The sequence below is a fragment of the Scyliorhinus torazame genome, chromosome 6, assembly GCF_047496885.1.
Source record: "Scyliorhinus torazame isolate Kashiwa2021f chromosome 6, sScyTor2.1, whole genome shotgun sequence".
NCBI lineage: Eukaryota > Metazoa > Chordata > Chondrichthyes > Carcharhiniformes > Scyliorhinidae > Scyliorhinus > Scyliorhinus torazame.
The window spans coordinates 275,489,702-275,508,172 of NC_092712.1; positions in this window are offsets into that span (position 1 = coordinate 275,489,702).

The window sequence follows — 18,471 nt, forward strand, 5'->3', positions numbered from 1 at the left end:
GGACATGGTCCCCACCATTATGTGTACCTCAAGCCACTTTGAATGTGCATCAGTTACTAATAGGAACATGGATCTCTGAAGTGAACTTGCAAAGTCAGCATGGAACCGTGCCTACGGCAGGCCCGGCCAGACCCAATAATGCAGCCGACAGGAGCTTCTGACGCTCTTGGCAAACAGATCATTGCTGGAGCACCTTCCCGATGTCCGCGTCGAGGCCCGGCCACCACGCAGTAACTGCATGCCAGCATTTTCAACTTGGACACACCTGGAGCATGTCACAGCAGCATCCCATCCTCCACAGTGAACTCAGACAGCTTGGAGGAAAATGTCTTCAACTCACCTGGGAGCTGTCGATTCTGTCCACCACAGCAGACCACATGCCGAACTTTGGAAAGGACCGGGTCAGTTCGATCTACTCACGGATCCGCACCACGTGAAATTCAGGGTAGCGACGACCTTGACCATCCTGGGAGTCGACAAGGGGCCTAGTCAATAAAGGCTCAGTGTGTCTGCATTTGTAATTTGAGTCCCCAGTCTGTGCTCTGGATGTGCGTGGAGACAGTGGGCGGAATTGCTTTATCCCCGCTGAAGAGTCTGAGTAAAGGTTTATGATCCATGACAAGACTAAAATGGCAGCTGTAGACATATTGATGAGAGCATTTCTCAGTGAACGGTACAGCCAGGCTTCTCGATCTGCGGGTACTTATTTTCCGCTGCAGCGAATGTTCAGTAGGTGAAGACGATCGGCGGTTCCCTGCTCTTCTCCATCCGGTGGGACAGAACAGTCCAGCTAATATGGGGAAAGCGTCGCATATGATGAGCAAGGGTTTGCCGGGATTGTAATGGGTCAGTAACCCGGAAGATGACAACGGCGGCACGGTTGCACAGTGGCCAGCAATGTTGCTTCACAGCGCCAGGGTCCCAGGTTCGATTCCCGGCTTGGGTCACTGTCTGTGCGGAGTCTGCAAGCTCGCCCCGTGTCTGCGTGGGTTTGCTCCGTGTGCTCCGGTTTCCTCCCACAAGTCCCGAAAGACGTGCTGTTAGGTGAATTGGATATTCTGAATTCTCCTCCATGTACCCAAACAGGCGCTGGAGTGTGGCGACTAGGGGCTTTTCACAGTAACTTCATTGCAGTGTTAATGTAAGCCTACTTGTGACAATAAAGATTATTATTATATTATTATGAAATGTTTTTTTACCCGTCACAAAGTTGCTTCCTGCGGCCGGCCCCGGGCCCATATTTGATCCTTTTTCAGAGGAGGTGTAAGGGAGCCAATGTGGTAGCCAGGTTCGAAAGGAATTTCTCGTAACAATTAACGAGACCGAGGTAAGATCGAGTGCATCTTCACTGCGACAGGGTGGAGACATTCGCGATCCACCCAATAGCCGAGGTATTGCCTCCTTCGCATTAAAGATGTACTTGGCTCTCCGGAGGCAGACACCAGCTTCAACAAATCGCTTGAACAAGCCTCCAGGTTATCCAAATGCTCCCACACAGAGGCAGCCATGACTATCACATCATTTAAATAAACAGTTACACATGGGAACCCCCTCAGGATGTTTTCCACCACGTCTTGAAAAATAGAACAAGTGGAGGATACGCCGAAAAGCAGCTGTGTATACTCGTATCGGCCCCTGTGTATGTTGATGATGACATACTTCTGAGAGGTGGGATCCAACTCAAGCTGCAAAGAGTACTGGCTCATACCAAGCTTTGTGAACGAATGCCACCCCCCTCCATCCCCCGGCAAGCTTTGCATAGACATCCGCAATGCGGAGCATGGGTAGCGGTCCAACCATGATGCCGTCTTCACTGATTCCAATCTTCCAAGCCGGCATTAAACACGTCCAACTGTCCGAAAAGAAGCATAATGGAAGGGAAACCCCAATCCTTGTCCGAGAAAGATGGGGAGATGGCTCAGCAGCATCGATAGCGAACCAGTCTTTGTCCTCATCGCCAGTTTTGTAAGGGGCAACGAAGAGTCCACACCGAGTTGGTAGAGAAAAAAAACTTACATTATTTTATAGTTATCTATTATGTACAGCTCCAGTGGTTCCCTATTGGGTCTTCTCTAGTCGGTGCCATTCTGGCTGACTCTATTTATACAAAGTCAAGTGAACATTGTTAAGGGTCCTCAGCCCCCTTATCGTGGGAGCACATATTCTGCAAGCTCCACAGGGTAGTGAATCAACCCGACCATGTAAGAACCGTGCAGGTTATAACACCACTGATGCTCCAGCTTAGATCAAGCAATTCAGCTGACTGCCTCAAGGCAAATTGAAATTTCAGAGGGGGCCCCAATAGGTATTTAATAGGCCCCTTATTTGCATAGGCAAAGGGATTAATGCCTGTTTCAGGCACAGGCACTGGACGTCTATATTTTGGCCTATAGCAAATTGGTATGTGGCACATTTCCAAATTGTAATGACCATGTGCATCCTACCGCCATATTGAAAGGCAGGCATCTGTTTAGCGTCCGAGAAAGGGCGAGACACCATCAAATATCTGGACTGAGGGGACCTGCATTGGGCAGGTCAAGGAGACACAGCCTGAGTGAGTGAGACACAGACAGAGTGAGAATTTGGTAATTTGGTGCAGTGAGGTAACCAGGAAAGGTAAGTGGTTAATCTAATTTTGCTGTTTTTCAGTTAAAAGTGCTGTGCAGATTAGTGTCTGATTGGCTGAAGCTGCCCCCACCCTAATTGCTGAGAGGCAATTTGGTAATTTGGTGCAGTGAGGTAATTCGGTGAAGAGTGGGAGAAGGTGCTTTTTCCCTACTGTTTTGTTCTCTCTCTTTCTTCGGGCCTAATTTCATGGGGCCGTTCGGAGGAGGAGGAGGAGCAGTCTCTATGTGAGTATAAAAACCTAACGGTAACTTCTTGTTTTCCAGTTTTTTTTTCCAAAAGTGACGTCAGAGGGAAGCTGTGATCTGATTGGTTGATAGCAAATCTGCCCCAAATTTAAAAAAAAAACACAGCTAAACTCGTAAACTTAAATTAAACTAATTAATTTATTAGTGATGGCTGGTCAGGTGATGTGCTTGAGCTGCTTGATGTGGGAGCTGGCAGATCCCATTGCGAGCTGCAGCGACCACATCTGCAGTAAGTGTTGGCTGCTCGAAGAGCTCTGGCTCAGAGTTGATGAGCTGGAGTCTGAGCTTCAAACACTGAGGCACATCCGGGAGGGGGAGACTTACCTGGACACTGTGTTTCAGGAGGCAGTCACACCTGTCAGAGTAAGTAGTTTAAATCCTGCCAGTGGCCAGGGACAGCAGGGTGTGACTGCAAGTCAGGCAGGTAAAGGGAACCAGCAGTCAGGAGCCTCAGCCCTTGACCCTGTCCAACAGGTATGAGGCACTTGCTCCCTGTGTGGATGGCGAACAGGGCTGCAGGAAGGATGAGTCAGCTGACCAAGGCACCATGGTTCAGCAGGCCATTCAAGGGGAGGGAGTAAATAGGCAAGTTGTAGTTGTAGGGGATTCTATTATCAGGGGGATAGATAGTATCCTTTGTGAGCAGGATAAAGAGTCCCGCATGGTATTCTGCCTGCCCGGTGCTAGGGTGCGGGACACCTCTGACCGGCTTGAAAGGATACTGGAGAGGGAGGGGGAGGATCCAGTTGTTGTGGTCCATGTCGGTACCAACAACATAAGCAAGTCTAGGAAAGAGGACCTGTTTAGAGATTATAAAGAGCTAGGATTCAAATAAAAAAAACAGGTCCTCAAGGGTATTAATCTCCGGATTACTGCCCGAGCGACGTGCAAATTGGCATAGGGAGGCATTTAGACTGGCATTTAAACATCCGGGGATTCACAACTTATCGAAAAGACAGAGAGGTGGGCAGAGGGGACGGGATTGCCTTGTTAATTAGGAATGAAATTAAATCAATAGCACTAAACGACGTAGGGTCAGATGATGTGGAGTCTGTGTGGGTAGAGTTGAGGAACCACAAAGGCAAAATAACCATAATGGGAGTTATGTACAGGCCTCCTAACAGTGGCAGGACCGGGGGCACAAAATGCACCACGAAATAGAAAGTGCATGTCAGAAAGGCAAGTTCACAGTGATCATGGGGGACTTCAATATGGAGATGGACTGGGTAAATAATGCTGCCAGTGGACCCAAGGAAAGGAAATTCATTGAATGTTTACAGGAGGGCTTTTTGGAACAGCTTGTGATGGTGCCCACGAGGGAACAGGCCATTCTGGACTTAGTGTTATGTAATGAGCCAGACTTGATTAAAGATCTTAAAGTAAGGGAGCACTTAGGAGGCAGTGATCATAATATGGTAGAATTCAATCTCCAATTTGAAAGAAAGAAGGTAGAATCAGATGTGAAGGTGTTACAGTTAAATAAAGGTAACTACAGGGGCATGAGGAAGGAACTGACGAAAATCGACTGGGAGCAAAGCCTAGTGGGAAAGACAGTAGAACAGCAATGGCAGGAGTTTCTGGGAGTAATTGAGGACACAGTACAGAGGTTCATCCCAAAGAAAAGAAAGGTTATCAGAGGGGGATTAGGCAGCCATGGCTGACAAAGGACGTTAGGGAATGCATCAAAGCAAAAGAGAAAGCCTATAATGTGGCAAAGAGCAGTGGGAAGTCAGAAGATTGGGAAGACTACAAAAACAAACAGAGGATAACAAAGAGAGAAATAAGGAAAGAGAGGATCAAATATGAAGGTAGGCTAGCCAGTAACATTAGGAATGATAGCAAAAGTTTATTTAAATACATTAAAAACAAACGGGAGGCAAAAGTTGACATTGGGCCGCTCCAAAATGACACTGGTAATCTAGTGATGGGAGACAAGGAAATAGCTGAGGAACTAAATAAGTACTTTGCGTCAGTCTTCACAGTAGAAGACATGAGTAATATCCCAACAATTCCGGAGAGTCAGGGGGCAGAGTTGAATATGGTAGCCATCACAAAGGAGAAAGTGCTAGAGAAACTAAGAGGTCTAAAAATTGATAAATCTCCGGGCCTAGATGGGCTACATCCTAGAGTTCTGAAGGAGATAGCAGAAGAAATAGTGGAGGCGTTAGTTATGATCTTTCAAAAGTCACTGGAGTCAGGGAAAGTCCCAGAGGATTGGAAAATCGCTGTTGTAACCCCCCTGTTCCAGAAGGGAACAAGGGAAAAGATGGAAAATTATAGGCCAATTAGCCTAACCTCGGTTGTTGGCAAGATTCTAGAATCCATTGTTAAGGATGAGATTTCTAAATTCTTGGAAGTGCAGGGTCGGATTAGGACAAATCAGCATGGATTTAGTCAGGGGAGGTCGTGCCTGACAAACCTGTTAGAGTTCTTTGAAGATATAACAAATAGGTTAGACCAAGGAGAGCCAATGGATGTTATCGATCTTGACTTCCAAAAGGCCTTTGATAAGGTGCCTCACGGGAGACTGCTGAGTAAAATAAGGGCCCATGGTATTCGAGGCAAGGTACTAACGTGGATTGACGATTGGCTGTCAGGCAGAAGGCAGAGAGTTGGGATAAAAGGTTATTTTTCGGAATGGCAACCGGTGGCGAGTGGTGTCCCGCAGGGTTCAGTGTTGGGGCCACAGCTGTTCTCTTTATATATTAACGATCTAGATGACGGGACTGGGGGCATTCTGGCTAAGTTTGCCGATGATACAAAGATAGGTGGAGGGGCAGGTAGTATGGAGGAGGTGGGGAGGCTGCAGAAAGATTTAGACAGTTTAGGAGAGTGGTCCAAGAAATGGCTGATGAAATTCAACGTGGGCAAGTGCGAGGTCTTGCACTTTGGAAAAAAGAATAGAGGCATGGACTATTTTCTAAACGGTGACAAAATTCATCATGCTGAAGTGCAAAGGGACTTGGGAGTCCTAGTCCAGGATTCTCTAAAGGTAAACTTGCAGGTTGAGTCCGTAATTAAGAAAGCAAATGCAATGTTGTCATTCATCTCAAGAGGCTTGGAATATAAAAGCAGGGATGTACTTCTGAAGCTTTATAAAGCATTAGTTAGGCCCCATTTAGAATACTGTGAGCAATTTTGGGCCCCATACCTCAGGAAGGACATACTGGCACTGGAGCGGGTCCAGCGGAGATTCACACGGATGATCCCAGGAATGGTAGGCCTAACATACGATGAACGTCTGAGGATCCTGGGATTATATTCATTGGAGTTTAGGAGGTTGAGGGGAGATCTAATAGAAACTTACAAGATAATGAATGGCTTAGATAGGGTGGATGTAGGGAAGTTGTTTCCATTAGCAGGGGAGACTAGGACCCGGGGGCACAGCCTTAGAATAAAAGGGAGTCACTTTAGAACAGAGATGAGGAGAAATTTCTTCAGCCAGAGAGTGGTGGGTCTGTGGAATTCATTGCCACAGAGGGCGGTGGAGGCCAGGACGTTGGGTGTCTTTAAGACAGAAGTTGATAAATTCTTGATTTCTCGAGGAATTAAGGGCTATGGAGAGAGAGCGGGTAAATGGAGTTGAAATCAGCCATGATTGAATGGTGGAGTGGACTCGATGGGCCGAATGGCCTTACTTCCGCTCCTATGTCTTATGGTCTTATGGTCTTCTGCATTGTAGAATACTGTGCTGCACTGAATAGTGCCTTTCCCCTTGAACTCCCATCACTAAAGATTTACTATTGCACAGCTTAAAGATGGTGGGATTTCCATCGACGGGATCCTCCGCTTCGCTGGCATTGCACCCACCCCCATGGGTTTCCTGACGGCATGGGGGTGCCCACAATGGGAAACCTCATTGGCCGGCTGCCGGGACAGAGGGTCCTGCTGCCGAAGGGGGCGCGCCGCCCCAGAAAACGGGTGCGGCGGGACGGAGAATCCCAATATTCTGCTGGGAGGGGCTCCTCTGTCATAACTTCAACACGAAGGCCCCTCCACCATGTCCCTATCTTAGAAAAAAGGTCATTACACTGGTGGCTCTGCCAATTCTCCTTACAGCAGGAGACCGAGAGAAACTCCGTTCCTTGCCCCCCCACCCCCCACCCCAACACCCATCTTTAATCACCTATGGAATATAAACCAGTCTACAAGGTTTGAACATCAGCAGAATGTAAAATGGCCACTTTCGCTTGACTGACCAGCTAACAGCACAGGAACCCCCTTCTCTGGGAAGGTACATAAAAACGGCTACAGCTTACTTGCAACCTTTTCCGATTTTCTGTCTTGAATGCAACTCAAGGATTTGTTTTGACTCTCTGAACCCTGTTTCAAATTAAATGTTGATGGAAGGGGATTAAGGTCATTCTCTTGAAAGGTCATAAGAGGAATGAATTCTGGCAGCCTCATTTCAGTTTACAGGAGATACAAATTCTGCAGCTTTTGGAAGCTAATAGCCCTTAAGTCAATCAATGTTTCATTTCCCTGTAAAACACTGTTCCCTATTGTTTGCCCTACCTGTATAATGTCAATCAATCAATCCATGAGACAGGAAAAACAGCTCCCAGTTACGCACAGGGATTAACTCAAAGAAAGCTAGCCCCGATTAAGGGGGCACTATGTGGGAATAGAGAATGTTAGCGATGGAAGGACATTTCTCCCACCACACCGCCTCGATAGCAAACATTGAATCTGTTGACTGATTTGAAAGTTGAGTTGGGAAGTTTGAAAAGTCTGGACTGCTGTGCAGCGGGGCACGAATTGTTTTGGTCTGTGTAAAGAATGCTGCTCCGATTCGAGAAGTGGCAGCCAGGGGAGATCTCCAATCACACATTTACCATGGCGACCACAGCACTTCTAGACCCAAGGGGCTGGATTTTCAGGAGTAGCAGGGATCCAACCATGGAGGTTGAAAGTGATGATGGGAGTTTTGGGGATGGGTGGGGGCAACCTGCTCGGATGGTCAGTGGAAGCCGAGGCCATGTCTTGTTCCAGTGAGGGATAAGGTCCATTGGAGCTGCTGTCTCCATAAAGGGTGGTGGCACGCCACCACGCACTGCTGGCCCAAAGAGAGGGCCAGGATCCCAGCATGCCACCATCAGCAGGGGCTACTGCTGGGGCTGTATTTAGAGGATGAGGGTGCATCAGTGGCCACCTGGAGTAAGGAATAGGGGTAAGGCCAGGTCATTTGGCCCCTCAAACCTGATCACGCTGATCTGATTGTGGCCTTAACTCAACTTCCCTTCCTATTCCCAATAATCCTTAACTCCCTTTTCAATCAAAGATTTGCCTAACCCGGCCTTGAATATTTTTTTCTGAGAGGACAAATTCCTCCTTATCTCCAGCTGAAATGGGAGATCCTGGACTGGATTCTCCTGAACCTAAGTACGGAGGATCTGGGGCGTTTTACGTGAAAAAATGGGCGACCGGTGAGGGGCTAGCAGCCGTGCAGCATAAAACTCCCGGCTCGCACGATATAAACGGCCGGAGAATGGCCGACTGTAGCGGTGCTGGACACAGTCCGCAGTCGCCATGCCGGGTTCCCGACTGCTGAGACCACACGCCAACCGCGCGGTTGGAAACTCGGCCCATCGGGGCGGAGCATCGGGGGAGGGCCTTCAGGCGACGTCCTCAGGCCGCCCCAACGACACGATGACATCATTTCAGAGGAGGCGGAGCATACAAAACCTGCGTCAAACAGGCGCCGCCCCCGATTTTGGAGTCAAGGGGGATTCTCCGCCCGAATGCCGATTATGAAATCAGCGTCGGGGAACGGAGAATCCCACCCCTTATTTTGACACTGTGCTTCCTTGTTCTAAATTCTCCCATGACTGGAAATACCGAGATCAATTTTCACAAAGCCAGAAGGACTCCGTGCCTTCACCAAAATGGTGCAGAATTCCCACCCGTGCCTGACACCCAACATTTTTGCCGAGAAGTGAACACGTGTCTTTTGCAGATCTTTTAATAATCTTTAATCTTTTATTAGTATTGTCACAAGTAAGCTTAACATTAACATTGCAATGAGGTTACTGTGAAAATCACCTCCCTCGTTCACAGAGGCAGCAGCACAGGCTAAAATGCAGTTGCCGACAAACAGGAGAAATTTTTGTAACGGGGATTTCTAAAATACGATTTGTGGGATTTACGAATTGAAGGTAAAGGTCTAAACCTGCAAGAGTTATTTGTAGAGGGTCAGGCAAATGGAATGTTTGTCTTCATTCTCAAGGGGATGGAGTATAAATGTAACTTTTTATGATTCATGTACAAGGACACCAGATCCCTCTGTACTGTAGCCTTCTGGGATCTCTCTAATCTCTCTATTTCAATAATATTCTGCTTTTCTATTGTTCCTGCCAAAGTTGATAAGTTCACATTTTCCCACATTATCTGCCAATTTTTTGCCCTCTCACTTAATCTACCTATGCCCCTGTCAGGCCCTTTATATGTACCCTCCACCTTCTTCTCCTACGTTGTTTTGTCAGTGTATTTGGCTATCGTACAATTGGTCTCCTCAACCAAGACGTTAATATAGATCAGAAATATTTACAAGTCCCAGCACTGTCAGGTACGTGGGTTTTTATGGGGCTGGGGTTAGCCAAGCAAGGCCCTGTTGAAGGGAGGGTGGGGGAGTGGGGGCGAGAGGGGGGGGGTGTGCAGGCAATGCCATCGTCACAGGAATGGCAATGGCCATTGGGCCACTGGGCCAAAGCATGCCTCCTTGCCCCCATCCCCCTCACCCCCACCAGGGGACTGGCAGCTTCCTCGGTACATGTTAGTGTGCCCCCCAAGTGCCGAGGAGGGGCAGGACCCTGAATTTGCCACTTGAGTGACTCAATTGGGTTCTGGTGGGTGAGCTGCCTGACATTTTTTCAAGATGGCATGGTAGCAAATCGGCAACAGGCACGCCACAAACTGCCGTCCTGTGCCATTTTTTCCGCACGCCCACCCCCTGCCTGGCCATGGGATCGGGTTGGGGTTGTCAGCCTGTTTGGGCATCAATGGGAAGGGGGCCCTCCAACTTAAGTGACCACCCCCACTTTCCCCCTCTACACGGCCTCCCAATTATGCCCCCCAATCCCACCTCACTCGAGACCATCTTCCAGTCCAGCCTTTAGGCCTCCACCACAGAGATTGGCTGCAATCCCAGCATCGGCCACTGTTCTTGATGCGTTGTTGAGACTGGAGGGTTTCAGGTCCTCTGATTGGCTAGCAATTCTTGGAGGCAGGCCAACCATTCATACATGGGCAGAAGCTAAGCTGTTAACTGTCTGATGTCTGGGTTTGGAGTCGCACTGGCTGCAGGAGAATAAGCCCATTCACATCCCCCTTTACCCTGAACTAATCGCCAACAAGTGGACACTGGCAGATTTCCTGACTCCTCCCTGGCCAAGAGCTGCTGCAAAGACACGGCCTGTTGACTGAAGGAATTCGAAGGGGGCTCCAACAACACAACGTTGACTGCCAGGCAGTCTGACTGGTGAGACTGTGCAAACATTGTCCAACTGGCATAAAAGGAGTGGCATAAAAATCAAACTCTGGATCTGAGCATCCAGGAAAGTGAAGAAAGCGAAGAAGACAGAGGGCCAGAAGCTCTCTAGCTGCGGGGCAATGGCAGAGCCCAGAAGGGGTGGAGGAAGCACGAGACCTGAAATTATGCATTTTCTTTTAAAGACTGTGAGGCGAATCCCAGAGATGTTTTGAATAAAAATTGAAACGGAATGGAGTGCAATTATCCTCTTATCGCTGCGTTGGTTTCGATTGACAGCATGGACACCAATGGCAGTGTAACTCTGGATTCATATTCAGAAATCTGCAGTTCAGAAACCGGCTAGCTTGGCCTCAACAATTGTGTGAGATTTACAAATGTGGGTCAATTGAGGTTCAGAAATTGGGCAGAAATTTGGTTGAATTCCTTACGCGCTTCAATCTCTGATGTTCTGAGAATGCGGAGACTCCCGCTTCCCCCTCAAACTGTTAGTGTATGGGAGAGGGAGCTACCTCCTTGCCTGTAGGGTCACCGGAGCAGAGCTCTCTTACTCCTGCGATAGATGGTGAGAGTCACAGGGGGACAGTATCAGGAAGTGAATCACATCCCGCCTCTCCCAGTAACAGCTGTAACAGGGTACAGCTGCAGGGAATCCATGTTCATCTTGCCACTGGACAGAGTGTGAAACTTTGTGGTATCTTGGCAGTTTGACGAGACAGGAAGGGTACGGTGTTGTACCGGTGATGCACTATCAATTACGAGGAGACGCGAGTATAATGTAATCGAGGCTTTATTACACAGAGATGTGTGGCCTCCTACAGCAGCTTACGAAATGGCTGCTGTTCGGAGAACACACACATTTATACTCCGCCTACTGGGTGGAGCCAACAGGCAGGGATCTACCCCCGTACCTGGAGTACAGGGGCCTTACCGTAATACCCATATATACAAAATAATACAACAGTGGTGACTACCACATTTACCCCCTGTTAAAAATGAGTCCAGCGGGGGTGGGGAAAACTAGATACATACAGATTGGTTTTTAAATTACAGAGAAGGTTACAAATTTAGGCGATCGGGCGCCTTGATCTGTCATTGAGAGCGTCGCAGTGCTGGTGGCGACTCAGGCGTCGGCTTGGTCTTCGGTGACTCCGGGAGCGTGTCAAAATCATCTTCATCCCCGGGTGGGAGCAAGGGGAGGACGGATTGTCCTGGAGTGGGGGCTGCGGTGGTGTGCGCCGGGGGAGGGGAGGATGGCGCCGGGGGAGGGGGGGGGGGGGGAAGTGTGGGGACCCAGCTGGTGCCAGATCCCTGAGGGAGATTGTGTCTTAGCGGCCGTCGAGCTACGCTATGTAGACGTCCTGCGGATTGGCATGGAGTAGCTGTACTCTCTCAACCAACGGGTCCGCCTTGTGGAGCCGCACGTGCTTGCGGAGGAGAACGGGTCCTGGCGCTGCCAGCCACGTTGGGAGCGAAACCCTGGAGGTGGACTTCCTGGGGAAGGCAAAGAGACGTTCATGGGGGGTTTCGTTAGTCACCGTGCACAGGTGCGACCGAATGGAATGAAATGCGTCGGGGAGGACCTCCTGCCAGCAGGAGGCCGGGAGATTTCTGGACCGTAGGGCCAGCTGGACGGCCTTCCAGACCGTCCCATTCTCCCGCTCCACCTGCCCGTTTCCCCGGGGGTTATAGCTGGTCATTCTGCTCTAGGCAATGCCCCTGTTGAGCAGGTACTGGAGCAGCTCATCGCTCATAAATGCAGATCCTCGGTCACTGTGGACGTAGGCGGGGAAACCGAACAGAGCGAAAATGGTGTTGAGGGCTTTGATGACGGTGGCAGACATCATATCGGGGCATGGGATGGCGAAGGGAAATCTGGAATATTCGTCGACCGCATTGAGAAAATACGTGTTGCGGTCGGTGGAGGGGAGGGGCCGTATAAAGTCCACGCTGAGGCATTCAAAGGGGCGGGAGGCCTTCACCAGGCGCGCAAGGTCTGGCCGGTAGAAGTGCGGTTTACACTCCACGCAGACCTGGCAGTCTCTGGTGTCAGCCCTGACTTCCTCAATGGAATAGGGCAGATTGCGGGCCTTAATGAAGTGATAAAAGCGGGTGGTCCCTGGGTGACAGAGATCGTCGTGCAGAGTCCGGAGACGGCCCACTTGTGTGCTAGCACGTGTACCTCGGGACAGGGCATCGGGGGGCTCGTTGAGCTTACCGGGGCGATACAAAATCTCATAATTAAAGGTGGAGAGCTCGATCCTCCACCGCAAGATCTTATCATTTTTGATCTTATCCCGCTTTGTGTGTTGTTAAACATGAAGGCAACCGACCATTGGTCTGTGAGGAGAGTGAATCTCCTGCCGTCTTGGTAATGCCTCCAATGTCGCACAGCTTCAACGATAGCTTGGGCCTCTGTTTCGACGGAGGACTGCTGAATTTCGGTGCGACCGAATGGAGTGAAGTGCGTCGGGGAGGGCCTCCTGCCAGCGGGAGGCCAGGAGATTTCTGGACCGTAGGGCCAGCTGGACGGCCCTCCAGACCGTCCCATTCTCACGCTCCACCTGCCTGTTTCCCCGGGGGTTGTAGCTGGTCGTCCTGCTCGAGGCAATACCCCTGTTGAGCAGGTAATGGCGCAGCTCCGCGCTCATAAATGAGGATCCCCGGTCGCTGTGGACGTAGGCGGGGAAACCGAACAGAGCGAAGATGGTGTTGAGGGCTTTGATGAAGGTGGCAAATGTCATATCGGGGCATGGGACGGCGAAGGGGAATCGGGAATACTCGTCAACCACATTAAGAAAGTACGTGTTGCGGTCGGTGGAGGGGAGGGGCCCTTTGAAGTCCACGCTGACGCGTTCAAAGGGGCGGGAGACCTTCAACAGGCGTGCACGGTCTGGCCGTAAAGTGCGGTTTACACTCCGCGCAGACCTGGCAGTCTCTGGTGATAGCCTTGACTTCCTCGATGGAGGAGGGCAGATTGCGGGCCTTAAGGAAGTGGTTAAGGCGGGTGACTCCCGGGTGACAGAAATCATCGTGCAGAATCCGGAGTCGGTCCACTTGTGCACTGGCACATGTACCTCGGGACAGGGCATCGGGGGGCTCGTTGAGCTTACCGGGGCGATACAAAATCTCGTAATTGTAGGAGGAGAGCTCGATCCTCCACCTCAAGATTTTATCATTTTTGATCTTACTCCGCTGTGTGTTATTAAGGCAACCGACCGTTGGTCAGTGAGGAGAGTGAATCTCCTGCCGGCTTGGTAATGTCTCCAATGTCGCACAGCTTCAACAATAGCTTGGGCCTCCTTTTCGACGGAGGACTGCCGTATTTCGGAGGCATGGAGAGTGCGGGAAAAGAATGCCACGGGCCTGCCTGCCTGGTTGAGGGTGGCGGCCAGAGCGATGTCTGATGCATCGCTCTCGACTTGGAAGGGGAGCGTCTCGTTGACCGCGTGCATCGCGGCCTTGGCGATGTCGGCCTTGATACGGTTGAAGGCCTGGTGAGCCTCGGCCGTCAGTGGGAAAGCGGTGGATTGAATGAGTGGGCGGGCTTTGTCCGCATAGTTTGGGACCCACTGGGCGTAATACGAAAAGAATCCCAGGCATCGTTTGAGGGCCTTGGGGCAGTGGGGGAGGGAGAGTTCCATGAGGGGGTGCATGCGATCGGGATCAGGCCCTAGAACTCTGTTCTGAACCACATAGCCGAGGATGGTTAATCAGTTTGTGCTGAACACACACTTCTCCTTGTTGTAGGTTAGGTTGAGGAGTTTGGCGGTATGGAGAAATTTGGAAAGGTTAGCGTCGTGGTCCTGCTGACGTTGTCCAGGTACGGGAAAGTGGCCCACAGCCCGTACTGGTCAACCATTCGGTCATCTCCCATTGGAAGACTGAGACCCCGCTAGTGACGCCGAAGGGAACCCTAAGGAAATGGTAAAGGCGGCCGTCCGCTTCAAACGCGGTGTACGGACGGTACGCCTTGCGAATGGGGAGCTGGTGGTAGGCAGATTTCAGGTCCACTGTCGAGAAGACCCGGTACTGTGCAATCTGATTGACTGTATCAGATATGCGTGGGAGGGGGTACGTGTCGGGCTGCGTGTACCGATTGACGGTCTGACTGTAGTCAATGACCATCCTGTTTTTCTCCTCGGTTTTCACCACTACCACTTGGGCTCTCCAGGGGCTGTTGCTGGCCTCGATGATACCTTCCCGCAGCAACCGCTGGACCTCAGACCTGATGAAGGTCCTGTCCTGGGCACTGTACCGTCTGCTCCTGGTGATGACGGGTTTGCAATCCGGGGTGAGGTTTGCAAACAGGGAAGGTGGGCCGACCTTATGGGTCTTAAGCCGCATACAGTAAGGGGTGGTAGGGGCCCGCCAAATTTCAGGGTTAGGCTCTGGCGGTTGCACTGGAAGTCCAGGCTGAGTAGAAAGGCAGCGCAGAGATTGGGGAGGATGTAGAGCCAGAAGCTGCTGAACTCTACGCCCTGGACGGTGAGGGTGGCGATGCAGTACCCCCGGATCACCACAGAGTGGGATCCGGAGGCCAGGGAGATTCTTTGGTCAGCGGGATGTACCGCGAGGGAGCAGCGCCTTACCGTATCAGGGTGGATGTAGCTCTCAGTGCTCCTGGAGTCCAGAAGGCAGGATATCTCGTGCCCGTCGACCTTCACCTTTGTCGAAGCGGTCGCGAGGTTGTGCGGTCGATACTGGTCGATTGTGACCGAGGCTGGTCGTCGGCAGTTGCATGCAATGAGCGGCCTGATGACGTGCCCGACGGGCAGGGGTCCTGAGGTGGGTAAGTTGGCGGCGCCCACGGGCCGCACGTGTCCTGGGGCAGGCAAGATGGCGCCGCCCTCAGGTCACACGTGTCCTGGGGCAGGCAAGATGGCGGTGCCCATTGGTTCTGGGGCAAGTAAGACGCCCACGGGCCGCACGTGTTGTGAGTTGAGCAAGCTGGCGGCGCCCATGGGCCACACGTGGTCTGAGGAGAGGAAGATGGCGGCGCCCACTGGCCCCACGTGGGAGGTGCCGGGACAATAGCGGCGATTGAGTGGGCCTGGCACACTGCAGAGAAATGCCCCTTCTTGCCACAGGCTTTGCAGAGCGCGCTCCGCACCGGGCAGCGCTGCCGGTGGTGTTTTGTCTGTCCGCAGAAATAGCACTTGTGTCCCCCGGGCACAGGCGAGGGGTTGGCTGTGGGCGGTCGCTGATGGGGTGCATGATGGGGTGAGCACTGGCGGGGTCCACGATGCACAGGGGGGGTGGGCCGTGTGGTCGGGGGCATAAGCCTGTACATTGCATGAGGCGACCGTGAGCGAAAGCGCTAGCTTCTTGGTGGCCGCGAGGTCAAACGTGGCCCCTTCTAAGAGGCGCTGGCGGATGTAGTCAGACCCTATGCCCGTAACGAACGCGTCTCTCATTAGCAGGTTCGAAAGTTCAGTGGCCGAAATGGCCTTGCAGTCAGTCTCTCACCAGGTCGAGCAGGGCACGTCAGAAATCTTCCACAGACTCACCGGGAAGTTGGTGCCGCGTGGATAGGAGGTGCCTGGCGTAGATCTTGTTGGTCTGCTGAGCGTAATTCTCCTTCAGTAGCGCCATGGCCTCTGCGTAGGTAGGTGCGTCCTGGACGAGGGGAAAAACGTTGGAGCTGAGCCGCGTGTACAGAATCTGGAGCCTCTGTGCTTCTGAGATTGGGACTGGCGCAGACCCGATGTATGCTTCAAAGCAAGCTAGCCAATGTTGGAAGTCTTTTTTGGCGTTGTCTGCTTGAGGATGTGGCTGCAGGCAATCTGGCTTGATGCGGAGATCCATCTCTGAAAAATCTCTGTGTAATAAATTGATGCACTATCAATTATGACAAGACGAGAGTAGAATGTAATCGAGACTTTATTACACAGAGATGTGTGGCCTCCTACAGCAGCTTACGAAATGGCTGCTGTTCGGAGAACACACACATTTATACTCCGCCTACTGGGCAGAGCCAGCAGGCAGGGATTTACCCCCGTACCTGTAGTACAGGGGCCTTACCGTAATACCCATACAATATAATACAACAGTGGTGACTACCACAACCGGCAGAGGCTTGCTTGGCAGTGATGGATTCGGGCGCTTACACAATCAGTGAGGGCCTGTGTCATATCATAAACTGGCACTCAGATTTGGGACCTCATAGATGTGAAAACTCATCGCAAAGGAAGCAGACTGATATTAAAACCTAGCAACGAAATAAGGGCTGGCAGGACATTGAATAGCATGGTATGATATGGAACATGACATCTCTCTTTGAAGGGACTATTTTGCTAGTTCTCTTCCTTCTCTTGAAGTTAAATAACTCTGTTTCTTTATGTTTCATGAATGCCCTCTGAATCTCCAGGCTTGGCCAGTCCTTTGAGTGGGTCAGTGGGGAGGGTTTGTAGCCAATGTACAACTTTACATATGCATCTTATCCAGCCCAAGTCACTGAACAGCAATCTGCATCAGAGTAAATATACCTTTGTAATACATGTGCAATAAGTAGGATCCAGAATTCTGTGTTAATTCCTTGGCTTATTAATGGGGTCAAATGTCACCCATTGAAATCTCTATTTCCTGCATTTCCCAGTTCCTATCGATGATGCTTTAACTTGCACAGAGACTCTCATTGTAATGGGACATATAAATGGCACAGTTGTATTCTCTTTAGCTTTAAAAGCACGTTAATTAAAATACTTCATGCCAAGGGGGAAAAGAAACAGATTAAACATAGTTTAAAGTTATTTTGCTCACTGAAGCTCAGTGCTCTTGTTTGAATGCATTGTTCAGTGTTGTCGCTAGCTTCTCATCCTTGGCGGGATTCTTCGGAAACCGGCGTGAACCACTCCGCCGTCAGGCCGCCCCGAAAGTGTGGAATCCTCCGCACCTTCAGGGACTAGGCCAGCGCTGGAGTGGTTTGCGCCATTACAGCTGGCACCGAAGGGCCTCTGCCAGCCGGTGCGTGTTGGCGCATGCGCGGAAGCGTCAGTGTGTACTGGCCTCATCCCAGCGCATGTGCGGGGGGGTTCATCTCGGCGCAGGCCATTGTGGACCGGTACAGCAGGGGGCGCGGAGGAATAGAGTGCCCCCACGGCACAGGCCCGCCTACGGATCGGTGGGCTCCGATCGCGGGCCAGGCCACCATGGGGGCCAGGTCCCCCCGCGCCCCCCCGAGGACCTGGGAGGCCGCCCGCGACACCAGGTCCCGCCGGCAAATACCTGCAGTAACATATGCCGGCGGGACCCGCCGAAAATGGGCCGCCACTCGGCTCATCGCGGGCCGGAGAATCACCGGGGGGGGGGGCCACTGCCAGCGACCGCCGACCGGCGCGTTGCGATTCCCACCCCCGCCAAATCCCCGGCGCCAAAGAATTCGGCAGCCGGCGGGGGCAGGAGTCACACCGCCCCCTCGGCGATTCTCCGACCCGGCGGGGGATCGGACAACCCGCCCATTTGTGTTCAATTCCCTCCAAAACCTCGGGCTGGATTCTTTGTTTGCCGATGCCAAAATTGGGAAATGCGATTGGGCGGAGAATAGCTTCTGACGCCAAAATCGCGGTAGGTGCCGGTTTGACGCCAAATCGGGATGCGCCGGCACCCCGAAAATGGCGTAAATGCAGCACTCGCCACGTGGGCTGAAAGTACAGTAGGCATATTATTAGCGGGTTTGATGTCCAATGCTTGGGACCTGCGCGATTCAGCGCCTCCGGTGGGCTGAGTTCCCGACGACATGGTTCATTTGTAGTTATAAATACCTTGAAACCTGGCTGCTGAGCGAGAGTGAGGAGGTAGGAAATGGCGTGGAGTGACTGGGGCTGCTGGCCCGGACACCGGCCATGCTGGCTGCGGCAAGGGGGGCCCCTGACAGTGCCGGGGGAGGAAGGGCAGGCCGAGCAGCTGGGGAGCCCCCCCACAGGACTGCGGAGGTGCCCAGGCACCGACCGCCATTACAGCGACCATCTTGCTGCGCACCCACCCCGGCCCCTGGTTCTAAACAGTGGCACCACCCCCCCCACTCCTGCCCCCGAAATCCCCACCCAACCGGAAGCCACGCACCAGGGGACCACTCAGGGCCACACCGACGGTAGCCCCCAGTGAGGTTAG